Source organism: Armigeres subalbatus, chromosome 2, assembly GCF_024139115.2.
Source record: "Armigeres subalbatus isolate Guangzhou_Male chromosome 2, GZ_Asu_2, whole genome shotgun sequence".
Taxonomy (NCBI): domain Eukaryota; kingdom Metazoa; phylum Arthropoda; class Insecta; order Diptera; family Culicidae; genus Armigeres; species Armigeres subalbatus.
The window spans coordinates 21,607,705-21,626,585 of NC_085140.1; the positions used below are offsets into that span (position 1 = coordinate 21,607,705).

The window sequence follows — 18,881 nt, forward strand, 5'->3', positions numbered from 1 at the left end:
GTTGCTTAATGTTAAATCCACGATATAAATTAATGCCTATGGTCCCTAACAGGACAGATTTTAAGGTCCTGAGGGAAGCTCTCTCGCGGTAGAGCACTATATTTTCGTACTAAAATGTCTATAACTCAGAATTGGGAACGAATTTCTTTATCCCAACAATAATCTCTTTGAAATTTATCAAGAAATCTTCCTACAAAATTTCGCGGACCTTCTATTTCCCAAATTTGAATTGAGCTCCAAATACTGAACTATTATTTGCCACAACTGAAATTTTCAACTTCTCAGTTCCTCTCTCAGATGATTTGAGACACAAAAGGAACCGAATTTCACAAAAGCCAACTGACAAAAGTTTCGAATTTTTCACTACGATCATTTGATGTAAAAAAAGTATATATCACCACCAATAAATTTTGAAGGAAGCTCTTTTTAATTCAACCAAAAGTTATATTCCATGAAAACAAGTTACCATTGCGGGAGAGCAGCCAACAGCATATTTCTTGTGGCGCACGGCAGGAAAAGGGCGATAAAGAGGAGTGATAGAAAGTCCGTCAACTTTGTATCTGGCGCTGACACTAGAAAAAAAGCGTATTCCTATTTAGTGAACACGAGGATACCAAATACTATAAATTGAAATCAAATGAGGGAGACTGTACCGGTTTTGGCCATGTTCCTAAATTGTGGCCAATTTTGCAGGAATAACTTTCCAAAGAAAAGTAAAAAGCAATTCCGGGGAGGGTTTTATTAGTTTCAACAAAGAGATACAGGGGTTAGGCCAAAATGATTGAGATGGGCAAGAATTTGTATTTAAATTCAAATCCTTATAACTTTTGAAAAATTGATGAAATTGGACAAAACCAGGGAAGCATTCGGCAACAGCAAATTTAGTCAAGATTTAGGAACATGCACTTTTGGTTACGGATACTGGCACAATACGAACACCGGAGATGTTCCGGATTTTCGGAGAAACCATGTCATAAACACATTTTTTCTGCCGCTCGTATTTTTTGTGTCGGATTTGAGAGAGTTACATCGATAAACACTATTTTTCACTAGAAACTAGATCTTATTGAAAATTGAATGCGGTCGGTTGCGCTTCAGATCCGTTGAAAAACATCGAGGATATAGCCATTTCAGTAAACCTGGTTTCCAGGATACTATGGTCATTAATACTTATATCCTTCAATCACATTATATATATTATCCGGTACTATATCAACGGTATCAAACTTCAAGATTTTCATGGTGATGCTTCAGGAAGCATATGCAGGACGATCATTTGCCCTGACCACTCTGTATAGTAGGTTCCAAGGTGCCCAGGGAAGTAACCAATTTTGAAAACGTTCAGAAACCCTATCAATATGGTATCAAACTTCCAAGATTTTGAATAAGAAGATGCTTCAGGGAAGCATATTAAGGATGATCAGTTGCTCTATGACCGCTCTGTGGTAGGTTCCAGGTTCCCCGAGAGTATTGGCCAATTTGAAAACGTTCAGAACCCTATCAATATGGGCATCAAACTTCAAGATTTTTCATGAAGATGCTTCCAGGAAGCTTATATTCAGGATGATCAAAGTTGCCCTGACCACTCTTGTAGTAGGATCCAGGTGCCCCTGGGGAAGTGGCCAATTTGAAAAACGTTCAGAACCCTATCAATATGGGTATCAAACTTCAAGATGTTTCGAGGTGATACTTTTAAATGTATTTTAGAACCAGCAGCTGTCATGACCACTCTGTAGTAGGTTCCAGGTGTCCTGGTGAGTACACCCAATATTTTTTACGGTTGGTATTTTTAATTTCGGATAACCTGATTTTACACAACCTTTTCAAATACCACATGCATTTTCTTTGATTTTTTGTGAATACTTTCATAGGGCTAACTCATAGTTTCATTAACGCTAAACGTCGTAATTAACTGAAACTCCACCCGTGTAAAAAGAACTGGATGTATTGAGTATTTGATATGGTTTCGAACATTTTGCAAATTGGTCACTTTCCCAAGACACCTGGAACCTACTACAGAGTGGTCATGACAGCTACTGGTTCTAAAAATGCATTTTAGAAGTATCACCTCGAAAATCTTGAAGTTTGATACCCATATTGATACGGTTCTGAACGTTTTCAAATTGGCTACTTCCTCCGGGGCACCTGGATTTGAACCTACTACAGAGTGGTCAGGGCAACTGATCGTCCTGAATATGCTTCCTGAAGCATCTCCATGAAAATCTTGAAGTTTAATACCCATATTGATAGGGTTCTGGAACGTTTTTCAAATTGGCCACTTCCCCCCGGGGCACCTGAAACCTACTACAGAGTGGGTTAGAGTGAACTGATCATCCTGAATATGCTTCCTGAAGCATCTTCATGAAAAATCTTGAAGTTTGATACCCATATTGATAGGGTTCTGAACGTTTTTCAAATTGGACCACTTCCCCAGGGCACCTGGGTCCTACTACAGAGTGGTCAGGGCAACTGATCATCCTGCATATGCTTCCTGAAGCATCACCATGAAAAATCTTGAAGTTTGATACCAATATTGATATGGTACCGGATATTATACGTGATTGGAAGGATATACATAATGACCATAGTATCCGGAACCAGGTTTACTGAAATGGCCATATCTCGGATGTTTTCAACGGATCTTAGCGCAACCGCCCGCATTCAATTTTCAATAAGATCTAGTTTCTAGGAAAATAGTGTTTATCGATGTAACTTCAAACCACACAAAATACGAGCGGCAGAAAAAATGTGTTTATGACATGGCCTCGAAAATCCGAACGTCTCCGGTGTCCGGTGGCCAGTATCCGTGACCGTGCATGTTCCTAAATCTTGACTAAATTTGCCGTCGAATGCTTCCGGTTTTGTCCAATTTCATCAATTTTTCAAAAAGTTATAAGGAATTGAATTTGGGCCAAATTTTGCCTATCTCAATCATTTTGCCTAACCCCGGTATATCCCTCACGATTCAACGCTGCTTTTAACTGATCGATTATTTGGGAGAATATTTATTTTTCAGGGTTGGCCAAAACCGGTGCACTTCCCCTATAGGAATGAGTTGAGGATAAACAATTAATAATAAATAAGACAAATACGACAAGTAAGACAAATAAGCCAAATAAAACAAATAGGACAAATAAGACAAATAAGACCAATTCCTTCGGAAGTTCCTCCGGGAATTGCTTCGGAAGTTCCTCCGGGAATTCCTTTGGAAGTTCCTCCAGAATTCTCTTGGAAGTTCCTCCGGGAATTCCTTCTAAAGTTCCTCCAGGAATTCCTTCGGATGTTTCACCAGGAATTCCTCCGGATGTTCATCCAGGAATTCATGCGGAAGTTACCTCAGAATTTCTTCGAAGTTCCTCCAGGAAATGCTTTGGAAGTTCCTCCAGGAATAGCTTCGGTAGTTCCTCCAGGAATTCCTTAGACTATCTTATTTTACAATGTTATGAAAACTCATATGTGAATATGTACGTTATGTGGAAGATATTGATTTGAAAAATGTATTGGAGGTAACCACTTTCCCTTCGATGGGACTCGAACCCATGACCCTACAGTACGCTAGACTGGTGCTTTAACCAACTAAGCTACGAAGGACCTCCGTCGGCCTTCGCAACCTAGCGGCTACTGAACGAGCTCGAGATTCCCAAATTGGACGCATAGTCAAATCACTCGCAATCCATTTATCAAGCCAATACTTCCACATGTGTATTGTACACGTCCACAAGTGGTTACCTCCAATACATTTTCCAAATCAATATCTTCCACATGCTGCTGTTCTCTCCTTGAACCACTGCATGAGTGATAAATTTCTTCCCCATTGTTGCCAATTTCCTTTGTTCTCCGTTTACGGCAAATTCTAAAGCAATTGTAAACTGCATAATGATGAAATAATTTTGGCGACACTGACAGTGTCATTCTGGCGGGCTGAATCGGACAATTTTCTCTCTCAAAGAGGGCTACCACGTGCTTTTTTAACGGAAAACCCTTCCCTCAGACCTTAATATATGTAGCAAGAGTTTATAAACAAAATAAGATACCCCGGGGCAAGTGGGACCTAAAAAAACGCTAGTTCAGCGAAATTGTTAACGCATACTTAGAAAACAGGGTATTTCAGAACATTACCCAGGGATACATCATTATGTGCTTCGTTATTGAAGTGTAGACGTGTTGAAAGCCATTTATTCAATTACAAAACATATTGGTAGTTAAAGAAATAAATTCACCTGTAGGACCCACTTACCCCTTCAAACAGGGCAAGTGGGACCTATTCTGCTTTATACTATCAAATGAGACTAATTAAAGGAATTTATAATGTTAATATTATTTCTGAGTCGTAGTATTTTCAGATCATGGGTGAAGGTTGGTTGTTTGTCGGACTTGTGTTTTAGCAACGAGAAAGGGATTATAATGTTATAATGAAAACAAGACAACAGCCGAGTCACTGTTTAATTGTCTCTTGTCTTGCTTTCTATTAGCTTACTTTTGTACCAAATGTTTAAAGTGGAAAGGATAAGTAAATCTTTATTCACCATTCGAATTAATATTTCCCTGTTTAGAACACGAATTATTACATAAAAATCATAATCATATTCAAAAGAAAAGTTTTCATTCATTTTCAACGAAATTGCCAATTTATATGTTAAGCACTTTGTTTATCTGAAAATCTGTAAATCTGATGCAAAGTTTAAAATAACAAAACACAAAACAAAACCTACTGACCTATTGCAGAATTAATGAATTATTTGCCCTGTAAACGGAAATATAACCAAATTATAACCAATGCATTGCTCTATTTCATTCGGGAGATAATTTAAAGAATGTAAAATAAACATCTATTAATGAACTGTAAAATACTTTTAACAACGAAACCAATGATATCAAACCACATCTGATTCAGATCGATATGATATATGAATGGCAAAGTTATTTTTCACTAGATAAATATCTAAAAGCAGATAAAATTGTTCTATCGAAAATGTTGTTCAAATATGTCCCACTTGCCCCATGTATGTTAAAACTCAAAGGCAAGTGAAAACTGCATGTTTTGGCTTTAATTAAAATTTTGAATTTTTTTTGATGTCACACACTTATTAATTTGCTCAAAATATTCTCTTTCCACATCAATGATAAATTTAGAAACGACTATTTTGTTGGAAATCCATTGGATTGAAATAAAAGTAATAGCTTTTCCCGGAAGTTCAAATTCATGATCCAGCAATAGAATTAGTATGGAGCCTCAAATGGTTTTATTTCCAAATATTTTCGTGTCAGGTGAACTCGTTGATAGTTCTGCTTCATTTATCTAAAACATTGTTACCATTAAAAACATTCATCGATTCATCGGCAGCCATAGTACCCACTTACCCCGTGTTTTCACTTGCCCCGGGGTACCTTATAGGCTCTCTGGGCAAGTTAGTTTTTTAACGATGAAAAGAAGCGATTATGACTCTAGACAAGTTTATGACCGTTGTTCTATAGGTGGATTTGTCGATTGAACCTAAACCATTTCTTATATCAGTTTCTTTGTGTTTAATAATCAAGGTAAAAATATGTAAATTATTTAAAAAACACTATTTCGGCTCCGAAAAGCTTGACGGAAAATGAACCTGTCAAATGAGCGAAAGATTAAAATTATTTCAACCGATCCAGATTCGCTCGCATCGTCTACACGAACGGAACTTTTTGGTGGTTTAAAATATTTTAAAACTGCTCCATATTACATAAGCAAATGCAGTTTTCCAGGGTTTAACCAACAGTACTATAACGCCTTGACACCAGCACCGAAAGGGGGAATGACAGCTAGTTGATCTTTATTCTTCTTTTTCTTGGGTGCCTGCGATTCTTCATGGGACAGACCTTAATCAAATATTGTCACATCACGGCTTATAAATGTCACTATCATATTGATACTTCCGGATATCGTGATCGTTTTTTCCGCAAGCAAAAACACTTTGTATCAGACTTAAACTGTATCCTTTTTCCGAATATTATGTTGTTCATTTACAAAACGCCACGTTATCTGCAGTTGAATATTTAATTCAGTGTAATCCTAATCCGATTTTTTAACCGTGACGGTGGTTCACTACAAACAAATTGGTAATCACTTGTCATAAGACGAGTTCGTACAACCCCATTTAATTCCACCACTTAATTGTACATTGATAGATATTTCGACCTCAACATTAAGGTCGTCTTCAGTGTCCCGAACTTGACTCGTCTTAAGTCGAGTCACGTACGAGACACTGAAGACGACCTTACTGTTGAGGTCATAATACGTATCTGTTAATGTACAATTAAGTGGTGGAATTAAATGGGATTGTACGAACTTGTCTTATGTCAAGTGAAGACATTCCACTAAATAACACAAAATAATTTTCTTAACAAATTGGTAATGTCAACAAACAGTTTCTCACCAAAATTCGCAATCTTGTTGACTATTTTATATTCGATTCGATTCTGCCGATTCCTGGACGGTCTCCGAAATCCGTGCTCGCTCTCGGCACATAACAAGGATTAGGGTGAACCGCTTTTTCAGCGAGTCACATAGAGCTTATATTCTTCGGAAGATTAATTTTTATTTATAAAACACGCCTTCAATAGAATGCAGCTCTCCATTTGTCTTCTGCTCGTTAGATTTCGTCATCAACCACCGCTTAAGCTTGGTTAAATTTATTTTTTCCAGAATTCCTGTTCAATCGAAGATTTTCGGAACAAAGACTATTTTTGGCTTCCTTCATGAAGAGTTTCGGGAGAAATGTTAGTTTCAAGAAAACGATATTTTTGGGGAACTTTACTAAAAAAAAAATTGTTGCCTATAAATCATCTTCAAAATGATTCTTTTTTGCTGCTACTTTCACTTCCTTAGCCCATTATGCAATGTTTATTACAGTTTTTTCAGTGACTCAAGTGCAATACTCTTCAAATAATCTTATCTTACTCCGTAAGGCTTGTACGCGACAAAATCTGGACACCTTTAAACAGGTATAACTTTTGAAATAGCTCATCAACGAGTGAAATATTTCGTAGTTTGATGAATGTTTATCTGTACTTTCTGAAAATATATTTCTCATAAGTTTTACAAGTACGTAGTGATAAATGGCGTCGAAGGAATTGCAGGTTCAGAAAGAATTGTGTGCAGTCGCAATTGAAATTCGGGTCTCTCGATCCAGAGACTGACTAAACATATTTTGTTTTCATGTGAACACTGCTCAAAGCGTTTTAAAATTTATCGATGCTTATTTGACAATATCTAAAACGTCAGAGAGTGGAACAAAAACAGATTTTATGAACCACCAGAAGGATACGAGCTCAAAACAAATTCTACTGAGGATCCCAGATCTTTCGGCACGTATTATTTCTTAGAAAATTCAAATGTCACCAAGTTTCGTGCATACATCGAAGCATCGATAAGGAATGAAGCCATTTGAAGTGAAAAACATACCGAAATAAACCAACAGCAGTTTATTTTTATTCTTAAAGTTATGTGTCCAGATTTTGTCGCCTTATATATCACGAAAATCATTCGAGCATAAATTAGTCGACCTACAAGTGAGCGCTCAACCGCATTTGTTCACTATTATGGGACAGTGCGTGTTCGTTCGCAAATGAAAAATGTAGACATATTTTTCTTATCCCAGTGTTGGACGATTTACCCTGCCCAGATGATTCGTTTTCGATTGTACAACAACTCCCCGAAAACCAATTCCCCGAATGCAATTTCCCTGAATATAACAATTCCCCGAATGCAATTTACCCAAATGTAACATTTCCCGGAAGGAACAATTCCCCGAAAAAATAGTACCTCTTGCAAACACATCTTCGTAATCGACTGTATGTATCCGAAAAATAAACAGCGTTTAAAGATACGTTCAAGTGTTTCTTATTGAACATAACCAGCGCAATATCCTTTGGTGAAGATGGGCGTGGCCAGGAGTAGTAATCCTCATACTTTTGTGATTTTATCCTAGATTGAAATCAAGGATCACACCATAGCAATCTGAAAAAGGATTTCATTCATATTTTTGACCCTCCAAGATGTGTTTATAAATTATTAAGATATAAAAGTACAATGATTTCCAAGGTGCTTCTTGATCTATAATAGTCGAACAACGGCTGTGTTTAAAAAAAAAAAGCAGAATCGCAAACGGCATTTCTGATTGAAAGTGTTTTGGTAAATATTTTTTCTACCTTCTAAATCAAACTCCTGTCCTGTATATTCCTTCTTAAGAAGTGTGGGGTTGGTTGATGTGAGTCCTTTTAAACTCCTCCTTGGCGTCAAATTCAGAATCTCGAGCTCGTTCAGTAGCCGCTTCTAGGTTGCGAAAGGCCGACAGAGGTCCTTCGTAGCTTAGTTGGTTAAAGCACCAGTCTAGCGTACTGTAGGGTCATGGGTTCGAGTCCCATCGAAGGGAAAGTGATTACCATCAATACATTTTCCAAATCAATATCTTCCACATAACGTACATATTCACATATGAGTTTTCATAACATTGTAAAACGTCCAAGTCGGGTGGTTTAATCCCCGGAAATAGGCAATTAACTTTGATTGAACCCCCTTCTCAGAATGTTTTTTTTCAGAATGTTCTACAAATTGACATTTTCTTGGATAAGTGAAGCATAGCAGCAGTTTTGAAACATATAATTGCTCCATATCAATCCTTTATTATATCTGGCAAGCGCGCTCCTATAGTGAACGAATTATCTCCTCTTCTTGCTTTATTACGGACAGATGTTCTCTCTCTCGAGACGCTTTATACTGGATAGACGAGTTTATAGAAGGAAGGCACTATCTCCTCCATTAGCATTTCATCGGTAGTCGGGATCATTTAAAGAAGGCACTGTCTCATTCTTTCACTTTATTTCAGACAAACGAGTTCATTCAAAGAAGGGACTATTTATTCTCTTTGCCTTATACCGGGCAAATGTGTTTATTTGAGAAAGACATTATTACTTCCTATTGCTTTAAACCGGGCCAAGGAAACCAAGGAAACTTCTGCATTTAAAGAAGGCAATATCTCTTCACTTCGCCTTGCTCTGTTTTCAACTTATTGTACTACTATAGCATTTCCACAGTTATTGAAAGCCCTGCCAGTTGCATGAATGTCTTGTGTGGCAAGTTCAATGGACACACTGCGCTCAAGGAGCCGAAAATGCTTCCCACCCTGAAGCATCCTAAGCCGAACCGGGAATCGAACTCGCAACCTCCGGATCAGAAATCCTACAATCGCTTTGTGCCGCACTCAAAAAGAAGAGGAATTGTTTCTTTCTGGGAATTGTTACATTCGGGGAAATGTTACATTCGGGGAATTGTTATTCGGGAAAGTTGCATTCGAGGAATTGTCTTACAATCTTCGTTTTCAATCGAATTTTAATTAAATTACAAGTAGTTTGATGTGTCATAATCGGGGTTTGTACTTTTCGTTTCGGTAAGATTTTCGGGTCGAAGGAAAATCTTTTTCAAAATCTGTGACGACGAGGAACATTCTTTAATTTTGCTACTTTTTTCTTTAGAGCAAGACTGAGTCTGAAAGATAAACGAAAATCGTACCTACTTCATGAAATTATTTTTTCGTTTCATCATTGTTAGACAGTTTTCATCACTCATTTTTCGCGAGAATTCGATGTGCAATGGGATTCAAACCAGAACACCAAAAAAAATGGTACTGGATTGCGTTCACTCTAGCCACACCACCACATCGACTGCTTATTGGGAATAGGTTATTTGTTCCATAAAGGCTACTCTTGTTGGCTTTGGGGAAGCCACGAAAAGGATGAACGCGGCACTGACAGTGAGGGAAAAAAGCTATCTCTCATCAGGTCTTTTCTTTTATTTCCCGAAACACGATTTCTCGGCGAAAATCTGCGTGAGTGAGCATTACGATCCCTGGTGATAGTGAAGAATGGTACTGCTAGAGAATCTAAACACTCCTCTCATAGTATCGAAAGAACTTTTCTATCTGTCCAGATCCCATTTTAAATCAGTTGTTCGATCCGAAGTGACCTTTGCAGCACATGAAAGTTGTTTCCATCTAGCAGGGTTAAAATATGTCAAAGTCAATGCAATGAAAAACATGGATCTCAGTATATTCTGCGGTCAATATCATCGCCGCCGTTGTGAGTGGCACTGTATGGTGAATTTCATATTCGTGGCGTACTGGGTGATGTGAGTTCTGTTGTTTACTCCTCTCCCTCTTCGGGAATGAGAGATCGATCTCAAGAAAGGAAGAAAATAAAAAATGAAATAAAAAAACATCACCTTCATCCTGGACCAGTGCTTCCGAATATTTATAACCCTGCCATTCAGCACATGGCTTCACGTAGCCATCCACGTAGTCTATGGAAGGTCCGCAAATTGTCTTCCACCTTATCTTGCTCGATGCACAATTTGCCTTCTTGTGTCCGGTGGATCATTGTCGAGGACAAGCTGACTACGTGGCTACGACGGTTTCCCAACAGCGGACGAAACTCGTGATTCATTCACCACCTCAACGTGTCCGCCATCTGTAACCCACCATAGATGGTACGCAGCATTTTCCTTTCGAAAGCTCCAAGTGCGCGATTGGTTCTCCACGAGCATCGTCCAAGTCTCGTACCCGTTGAGGACAACCGGTCTAATTAGCGTTTTGTAGATAACGAGTGGCCATTAAATAGCGAGAATGGAAAGAATGGCTCGGGAAGAAATCAACAAAGAAGTACAGCTCAATCCGATTTACGTTATATGAAGAGTAGTCCTTAGTATTTAAACTTAGATTAATGAATAATAGTATATGGTCCGTGGTCCGCTGTGCGGCGTAGTTTAACCTTGCCGGTATCACATGACCGCTGGACGGATGCCATTCCCGGATGATGCTTCTTATCCTATTGGTGAGTTGCTTCGTGTCTTTGGCCTTTCAATCACCTTTGTATACAATGGAGCTCAGTAGACCAAGAATACTTTAGAAGTTTTTGAAACATTTTCACGCTTAATATTGTCCACCGGGTACATTTCCCACGATCTTGCTCAATGTACGAATCTATTACTATTAACAAGTTATAGTAAAACAAAATCTTGACAATAACCTGCCATAATTTCTCCCATTAAAGCATTGTGAAGACTATCAATAAGCCTACACTGAATCGATCCTAATTGCATAAACATCCAATCATAAACTTTTTAGAAACCGACCCTCCTCAACTAATCCAAACTACTCTTGTCTCTTGTCTCATCTTTTCCCCATTATCGAATGGCCATCGATGACCATCGACAACCCATTAAGAGCGGTCGTCGTAATAGTTTCCATCGGGTTGTCATTCACCATATATATGTTTCTATTTATAGCTTGAAGTTGCCTCACACGTTCGCCATCCATATCTATGCGTACCAGTGCAGAAAACACAGAAACGATTTTATATAATTATCGCAGCCCTAATTGATAGTCAGTCACTCTACTCTGCCATCGCCATCGATGCTGTCCACCCGCGCACTCAGTTGTAGACTCACTATGCTGCAAACTAGCGAAGCCGCCTCTTCGCGAAGGCGCGCTGGAGAAAACTAGCCAAGGCAACACCACTCCGGTTTCGATCAGAACCGAATTCCAGTTTGGCCATCGACTCCACTAATTGGGAAGCGGCTCGCGGAGGTGAGTGGTAAATGACCGCCGCCTGCCTGCGTGGGAGGTCACACATTTGGCAAAACAAGTCGGTCGGATCTACTTGTTGTGGTAGGTGTTTTGACTGTTTAGCCACGCATAACACTTTAACCCTTTGGAAAATGTTCTGTTCGCCACAATCAGACTCAATTAGAAAAGTTCAATATAACTTTTGAGAACGATGTGGGGAAAATTGAAAGCTAGATTTGCGCCATAAAATCAATCGACAGGTTTTGTTGATTGCTGCAATAAAATTGGAATGCAAATTGAATAAATCCAATGAGTATTGAAAATGTAACTTCAGAAATTTATTCCTCACATTTATTTGTGATTGAATGGCTTCGATAACACTAAATTCTTTTTTCCCAAATTATACCCAAAGAATGATCGCAAAGGGTTAAGCCCGTGCGATAATTGTTCATCGCATTGCTATTTTTTGCTTTTGATATCGAATTTCGACTTTGGTCAATGAGTTCGGGGTCGTCAAAGGTTCATTAAAGAAGTTGTTTGTCTTGTTACGTGCCCATTCGGGTGGATTCCCATTTTTTTGCCCGAATTGAGCAACACGCAACTGCACAAACAAACGTGTCCATCGCATCGTGCCCGATGCGATATGAGAATGGTAAACTAAGAAGGTTAACCGTTCCCAAGTTGCCATTTTATCAGAATAGTCATTATCTTATCTTACCGAACGAATTGCCGACCAGAGTGTGAACATGATAGCAAAAGTGTAAATACCTGCCAGCTACAAACGGTTCTCGTCGCTTCTCAGGCAGAGGACGTCCGATGACTGCAAGTTGCGGCGGCGGCGTTCCGTTCGAATATTGCCTGAGCTCACGCGAAGCCCTGCTGCTGTCGGCCACCATAATCCCCGGCGTTGTCATGCAGCTGAAAAGGAGTATATTATGCACACAAAGAGGAACAAATCAGCTGACGGTTTGGTTGCGTGCGCCTGGATGAGATTTCCTCCATTCGTTTTTTTGCGTTCATTTGCATCTACATGAATTGCAGCCGCCGGATGGCTGAGGCTCGCTCGGTCGTTCATCCGTTGCGCAGAGACATCATAAAACAGCATTCGATGCATATATGCACCGGTCAAACCCAGTAGCATCAGATGGATAACGTTCCGACTGGCACGAACTGGTGACGACTGAAGCAATAACAATAATTTGCAATCTCCGGTGATGATCTTTTTTTGGTAATCACACGGTATTAATATAACCTGCCGCTTTTTGTCAGTTAGGTCTCAGTTTGAGCAAATATTAGGTATTAAGTGAATTGTCATTCACAGTCACTGACACGAACAATTAGGATAGTGATAATACCTCATTTCAAAGCTTTCGTTGTATATCAAGATGAGTTTCATTTAATAAACTTTCAGCCGTTTTGAAACCAAATTGAAGTTATTACTTTATATGTTTGCTTCTTATGCCCTTGTAAAACATCAATGTCATAAAAATCCTGTGCCGTTCACGTTTGTAGGACATATCTTGTTTTTATAAGCAAAATACCACAGCTTGTGGTTCAATTTATATTCCTAACACCACGTATCACACAAAACTATTCATACTCTCGCAAAGTGATTACTTTGCATTGCCACTACAGTAATTGCAATACCAAATTGGACAAGGTACATAATGAGACTTAATTTTATTAGTCCAGTCCAGTACCATAGCCCCCACACACCGATGGCGACGAACTATGTCCCGCAGTTGAAATTACTTCCGCCGCTACGCAGCAGCAGCAGCAGCTTCATCATTGACTCAATCGACCGGGGACCGACCATCGTGATTCATTTGGGTTTTATAGCGGCCGACGGTAACGAGATGGCAGCGATAATAGCCGTTGCGGTGACATCGTGGTGGTGGTGCTGTTGGTGCTACCCGATTCCGATTTGACGCCGCTGTGCCGGCCGCCAATCTGTGCCTACGTGATACGAAAGTGAAACCAATCTGGCAAGGGCCAATAAATTGTTGTCGGCTTGATTAATTTCTGAAGGATTCGCTGTGAGCAAGGGATAGTGGGTCAGTATTGTTGATAAAATTTAAATTGAGATGGTTTTGATTAGTTTATTCGAAAAATTAAAATGCACTTTATAAGTGAAAGATAGCCTACCCGTATTCAGTCTGAGTGAAGAAATTATAAAGTTCAACGCTCTTACATTTTTTCGGCGAGATCTCAGCATACTTCGTTTACCCGACATGGGCACCACCGAACCGACTTCCACCGACATAGGAGCTACGAGCTGAAGTCTAGCAGCAGTAACTCTATACTGTTTTACACAAACGGAAGAAAAATTGCAGCTAATTGAATAGGGAATTTCTTCCATAGTTTCACACTCCATTAGAGATCCTCATGTCAGTTAATCAATTCTTCGGGAGCTCTCATTTTTTTAAAGAAAATTTGGTTTTGTTGAAAAGTTTCCTTTTCATAAGACGCTTCTGAATACAATTTGAAAACGCCTGATCAACGATACAGATGTTTCATTCAGTTACCTAAGTTAAACATTCTATCCAGTTACCTGAGTTAAAACTCACTCACGCGACAACAGATCTCTCCACCATGCATTTTATCCGGATAAATTACAGTGCGATAAACTCCGGCACAAGCGATGGTGCGAAAAATTGTTATCCTTCTTCCCATGTTTCGCGAAAATCAAATGCTGCTTACTTTGCCTCTCCAAACTGATTGAATCTGACGATGCGCCACGATAAGCAGAAGGTTCAATACAGCAGTTTTTCTCTTCGCTTTCAATCAATTCATGTGGTGGCGTGGTTATAGTGGGCGCTCTAAACATTTTAAAATTGTTTTGGGTTCGAATCCCATTGCGGTCCTAAATTTTTGTAAATATGCTTGTAAAATTTATCTGGAGAGGCGACGAGAAGGAAAATTTGTGGATTAAAATTAAGCCGGCGGCGCTCACGAATTTATCACACGCCATTCTATCCGGATAAAAACGTTGTGTGAGAATACTTCCTCACAGGGGAACATATAAAATCACACTCCGCTTAATGGTTTTATCGCAGGTTTTTATTCATATGAGTGAGAATTCCGAAGCCTGCTAATTGATAACAAATTCTATTATCCGGTTATCTAACATTCTGTTAACTGAACTTGTTATCATTTTGGTCGAATTAACATCCAAAATTACAAAAATGATACCAGAATTTTGTTCCTGAAATAACTAAATGAAAACGAAATAAATTATCCCCGATACCAAGTTGATGACACATGTTATTTACCCAAATAACTTATATCAGCCATCACTGTTTTTATCGACCAATATAGTTAATTCTTCTTTGCTGGCTTTGCTACGCATAAAAAAATGGCATTCACTGGGATTCGAACTCGAATCGAGTGATAGTACGGCGCCGTCTCTAGGAACTCATCCAATTACGCTTTCTTGAGGAGTAGTAGAGAAGTGCACTACGATTTCCACAATTTTTCATTAACTTAAAACTGTTTATAGTCAAACCATGATGCCATGACAATTTTATGTAAATAACAGTCGGCTGGACAGAGAGCAAAGTAGAATAACTTGTTAATAATAAACTTTATTATCCGGTTATATTGATAACTATAATTGTTGACATTTTGGTTGAATTACCAGTCAACATAACAGAAATTATAACCGAATTTCATTCAAAATAGTGAATCGGCAATCAATTTGGATAAATACAGTTCATTGTCTTTTTATTGAATGCTTTTTTCAGTTGTTAACCAATTGAATAAATACATAAATACTAGGCAACCGTTTCCGATCTTGCTCAGGTTAGCTTTTCTCGCTAATTGTTAATAATAAGGTTGCTAGCAGCGCCACACTGTAAATCTATTTTAGTGGTAGGTTGAATTCAAACTAAACCACAAGCTTGTATTTCACAGTTAAACGTTCCATGTTTTCATATGCATATATAAACACTGCTGATCCGTGGAAGAATTAATCCGTGAGAAAATCTTGCTACATTGGAGAATCCTTTCGCTAGTTAAATCGAGAAAACAGAAACCTCAACAGATTCTCATTTGTCTGACTATCGACTTCGGTTTTCGGCAATTTTCGCTAGTATTCTATATTAACTTACTGACAAATTTCGAAAGAAACAAATTTGTTTTTTTTTTGCCTTTCTCGTATACAAAGTATACGTATGTTAGGCTATAGGATCACCCCAAAACCGAACTTTTGATAGAAGGCTCGGAGACCCATGGTGTTATATATACCAATCGACTCAGCTCGACGAATTGAGATGATGTCTGTTTGTGTGTATGTAAGTGTGTGTGTATGTGTACAAACATTTTTTCACACTTTTTGGTACTTAGCATTATCCGATCCGATCGTAACAGGTTGCAATCGATACGGATTGCGATCTGCTTTCCACCAACGCTAGGTGCATTGATCTGGTTTTTTTAAGCAATACATTAGAAACAGTCAATCTGATTTTCATCTTTTTATATTTATAAAATGCAGAGCCAACTTAGGATTTCGTTTTGTTTTGTTTGATGTAGGGGAACGGTTCGCCACTTTATCTCATAGCTCCTATTTCCATCCTATCAAAAACGAAGCAATGGAAAGGAATTTGGTTTGTAGCCCTGGTCTGATACTTACAGTGTTATAACTCATTTTGTGTTTTAGAATTTCTAGGCCAAATTTGACGGCTTCTGGTTTGAGCCTTATATAGAAGACTCACCAATCTCCAGCTACTCAAAAACTTAAGGCTGAAATAAAAACTGCCCCTGAAAAATTGGAAATTTGTCATAAAAAATTAGGAAATTACCAATAAAGAAATCTGGTTATGAGCAATAAATAAATATGAAATTTCCACAAATAATGCAAAATTTCACTAAACAATTAAGAAATTTCCACGCACCAACAAACAAACATAATATAAAAAGGCAATAAAACAATAGAACATTTTTCCATAGATGACCCAGCTTTAAGTTCATGAAAAAGTTTTATCAATTTTATTGCTTTTTTTTGTATTTTTTTAATATAAATTTTCTTATTTTTTATTGCTCTTTATTGATTATGTTGTGGAAAATTTTTCAATCTTCTATGGAAAAAGTAAATTATATTGTGGAAAATTTTGTAATTGTTTATTGCTAAAATTGATTTATTTCTGGAAATTTTGTATTTATTTTCGTGGAACATTTTGATTTCTTCATGGAAAATTCTTCTTTTAGAATTGCAATTTTTGCTTTTAAAACTTAAAGTCGGTTTGGTTTTAACTTCTTTTTCTTCTTCGTTGGCATTACATCCCCGACTGGGACATTGTCGTCTCGCAGTTTAGTGTTCATTAAGCATTTCGAAAGTTATTAACTGTGAGCATGCTAAAACCAAGTTACCATTTCTTCATTCGTATATCATGAGGCTATCACGATGATACTTTTATGCCCAGGGAAGACCAGCACAGGGAATCGAACCCATCCACTCTCAGCATGGTCTTGCTTTGTAGCCGCGCGTTTTACCGCACGGCCAAGAAGGGCCCTTATGTAGCTAGCCATTATCCTAGTTGGAGTCTTGCTCGGCATGCGGTTCATTTTAACAATGAGGTCAAATTTCAATATCATTTTGAATTGTATGTATGAAGGGCCAAAAATGGCGGTGGTAGGACCTGTAAGCAGAGACACTCACACGACGAAACCCACGGCAAAATGAGAATCTCCTTCCAGCAGAATGATCCAACAAATATAATGATCTTTTTTTTTATTCATATGTTTATTTGGTAGGCACTCTGTGTTCTTAACCGCTACTGTGCCGTGATCTACTGTGATACTCTGCTGTACAGAATCTAGTTTTAGATATCCATTATTCGTTATTGTTGTCGTTGCCAGTTCATCTTTGTCGTGAGTCCATTGTGTCCGTTTGTCCATGCCGTGTATCCAATGATCGTTGCTTTGTTCGCTTGCCATTTAATCCGGGTAACGTTGGAGGAATGCCTCCGAGAAGAACAAGTTGTCAGTCGTCATCAGGCAGCCGTGACGGTGAAACGCGTACCCCAAACGCCACCGTATGGGCTGCGGATCCGGCGACTGACGAGGGTTTGGTGGAGGGGCTGGGAATCGAACCCATGACCATTCGCTTATAAGGCGAACGTGTAGCCAACTACGCTACGGGACACCCCTAAAAAAATATATATATATATATATATAATGATGAGATTCGCAATACTTGTCAAGCTGAAGCATCAAGTTAGAGAAATACCGGAATAAAAAACGACTGCTTCATTTCACTAAACAAAGGACACGAGTATACTACAAAAGTTCAATTAGTGGTCGTTTCATCCCGAAACAAAAAGTGAAATGTTATGAAACTCAACATTTCTTATATGAAGTTTTAATTTGTTTTCTTCGGTATTCAACAATAAGTTTTTTACACATTTTTGAATTTCCAATACTTTTTTTTGTGGTTTCCTAAAATCAAAACTGAGCGAATTGCGTCTTTCTGAAATCATATTCGTGCAAGCTCAAATTATGCATGAATAAATTATTTGATCCAATTTCTCTTGTAAATAATAATAAGTTAAGCAAATAGACGCGAATATAAATTGTCCAAATCAATGAAACTAAACGCAAAACATGAGCCGCTGATTACACTGTATGAAACACATAATGCGAATCCAATCGACAATTCTTTCGCACTGATATACCTTCCATTCAACCTGTTTAATGGTTTCTTGTAAAAAAATGCTCATTAATGGTGCAATAAAGTAAAAGTCGTGAGACATTTCCGAGATAAATAAAAAGTTAGGTACTTTAAGAAATAAAATATCCATCATTTGATCTTCAGCATTCATCATTCCCGAATTTATTTTTCAAATGGGATTTTAACCTTGAACATTCGAACGACAACTTTACGACAACAACTTTCAAACCATTTCGTTCAATACAATATATTTTGCATGACTAAAACTTTCGAATTTCGCATTGCTTGGCGTTTGACTATTCAATGTTAAAATTAACATCGCACTTATCGAAACTACTAATGTTCTCAACGTAGACTCAACAATCGGACTAATCAGCACCCTATTGACCCACTTCCACTCGATTGTCGACGTTCTAACGTTCTCCATCGCGTGACCAATTAACGAATAAAATTATCTCGCTATCCAGCGCTCCTATCATTCCGAATAAATAAGAAAAAACCGCTCAGTGACACGCAGCGCCGGAAGAAGAACAGTAGCAGGAAAATATCAGCGGGAAACAAGACTTGTGTACAAAATAAACGCACGAATCCTTTAGCCTGCTGCTAGTTGGTCGTGTGGC

The 18,881-nt window shown here is 38.3% G+C and overlaps 1 protein-coding gene across 4 annotated transcripts in view; it reads left to right on the forward strand.

The window, feature by feature from the left end:
- LOC134218148 (serine/threonine-protein kinase N) overlaps positions 1–18,881 on the forward strand; it is a 320,062-nt gene that overhangs the window by 186,555 nt on the left and 114,626 nt on the right. The window lies entirely within an intron of this gene.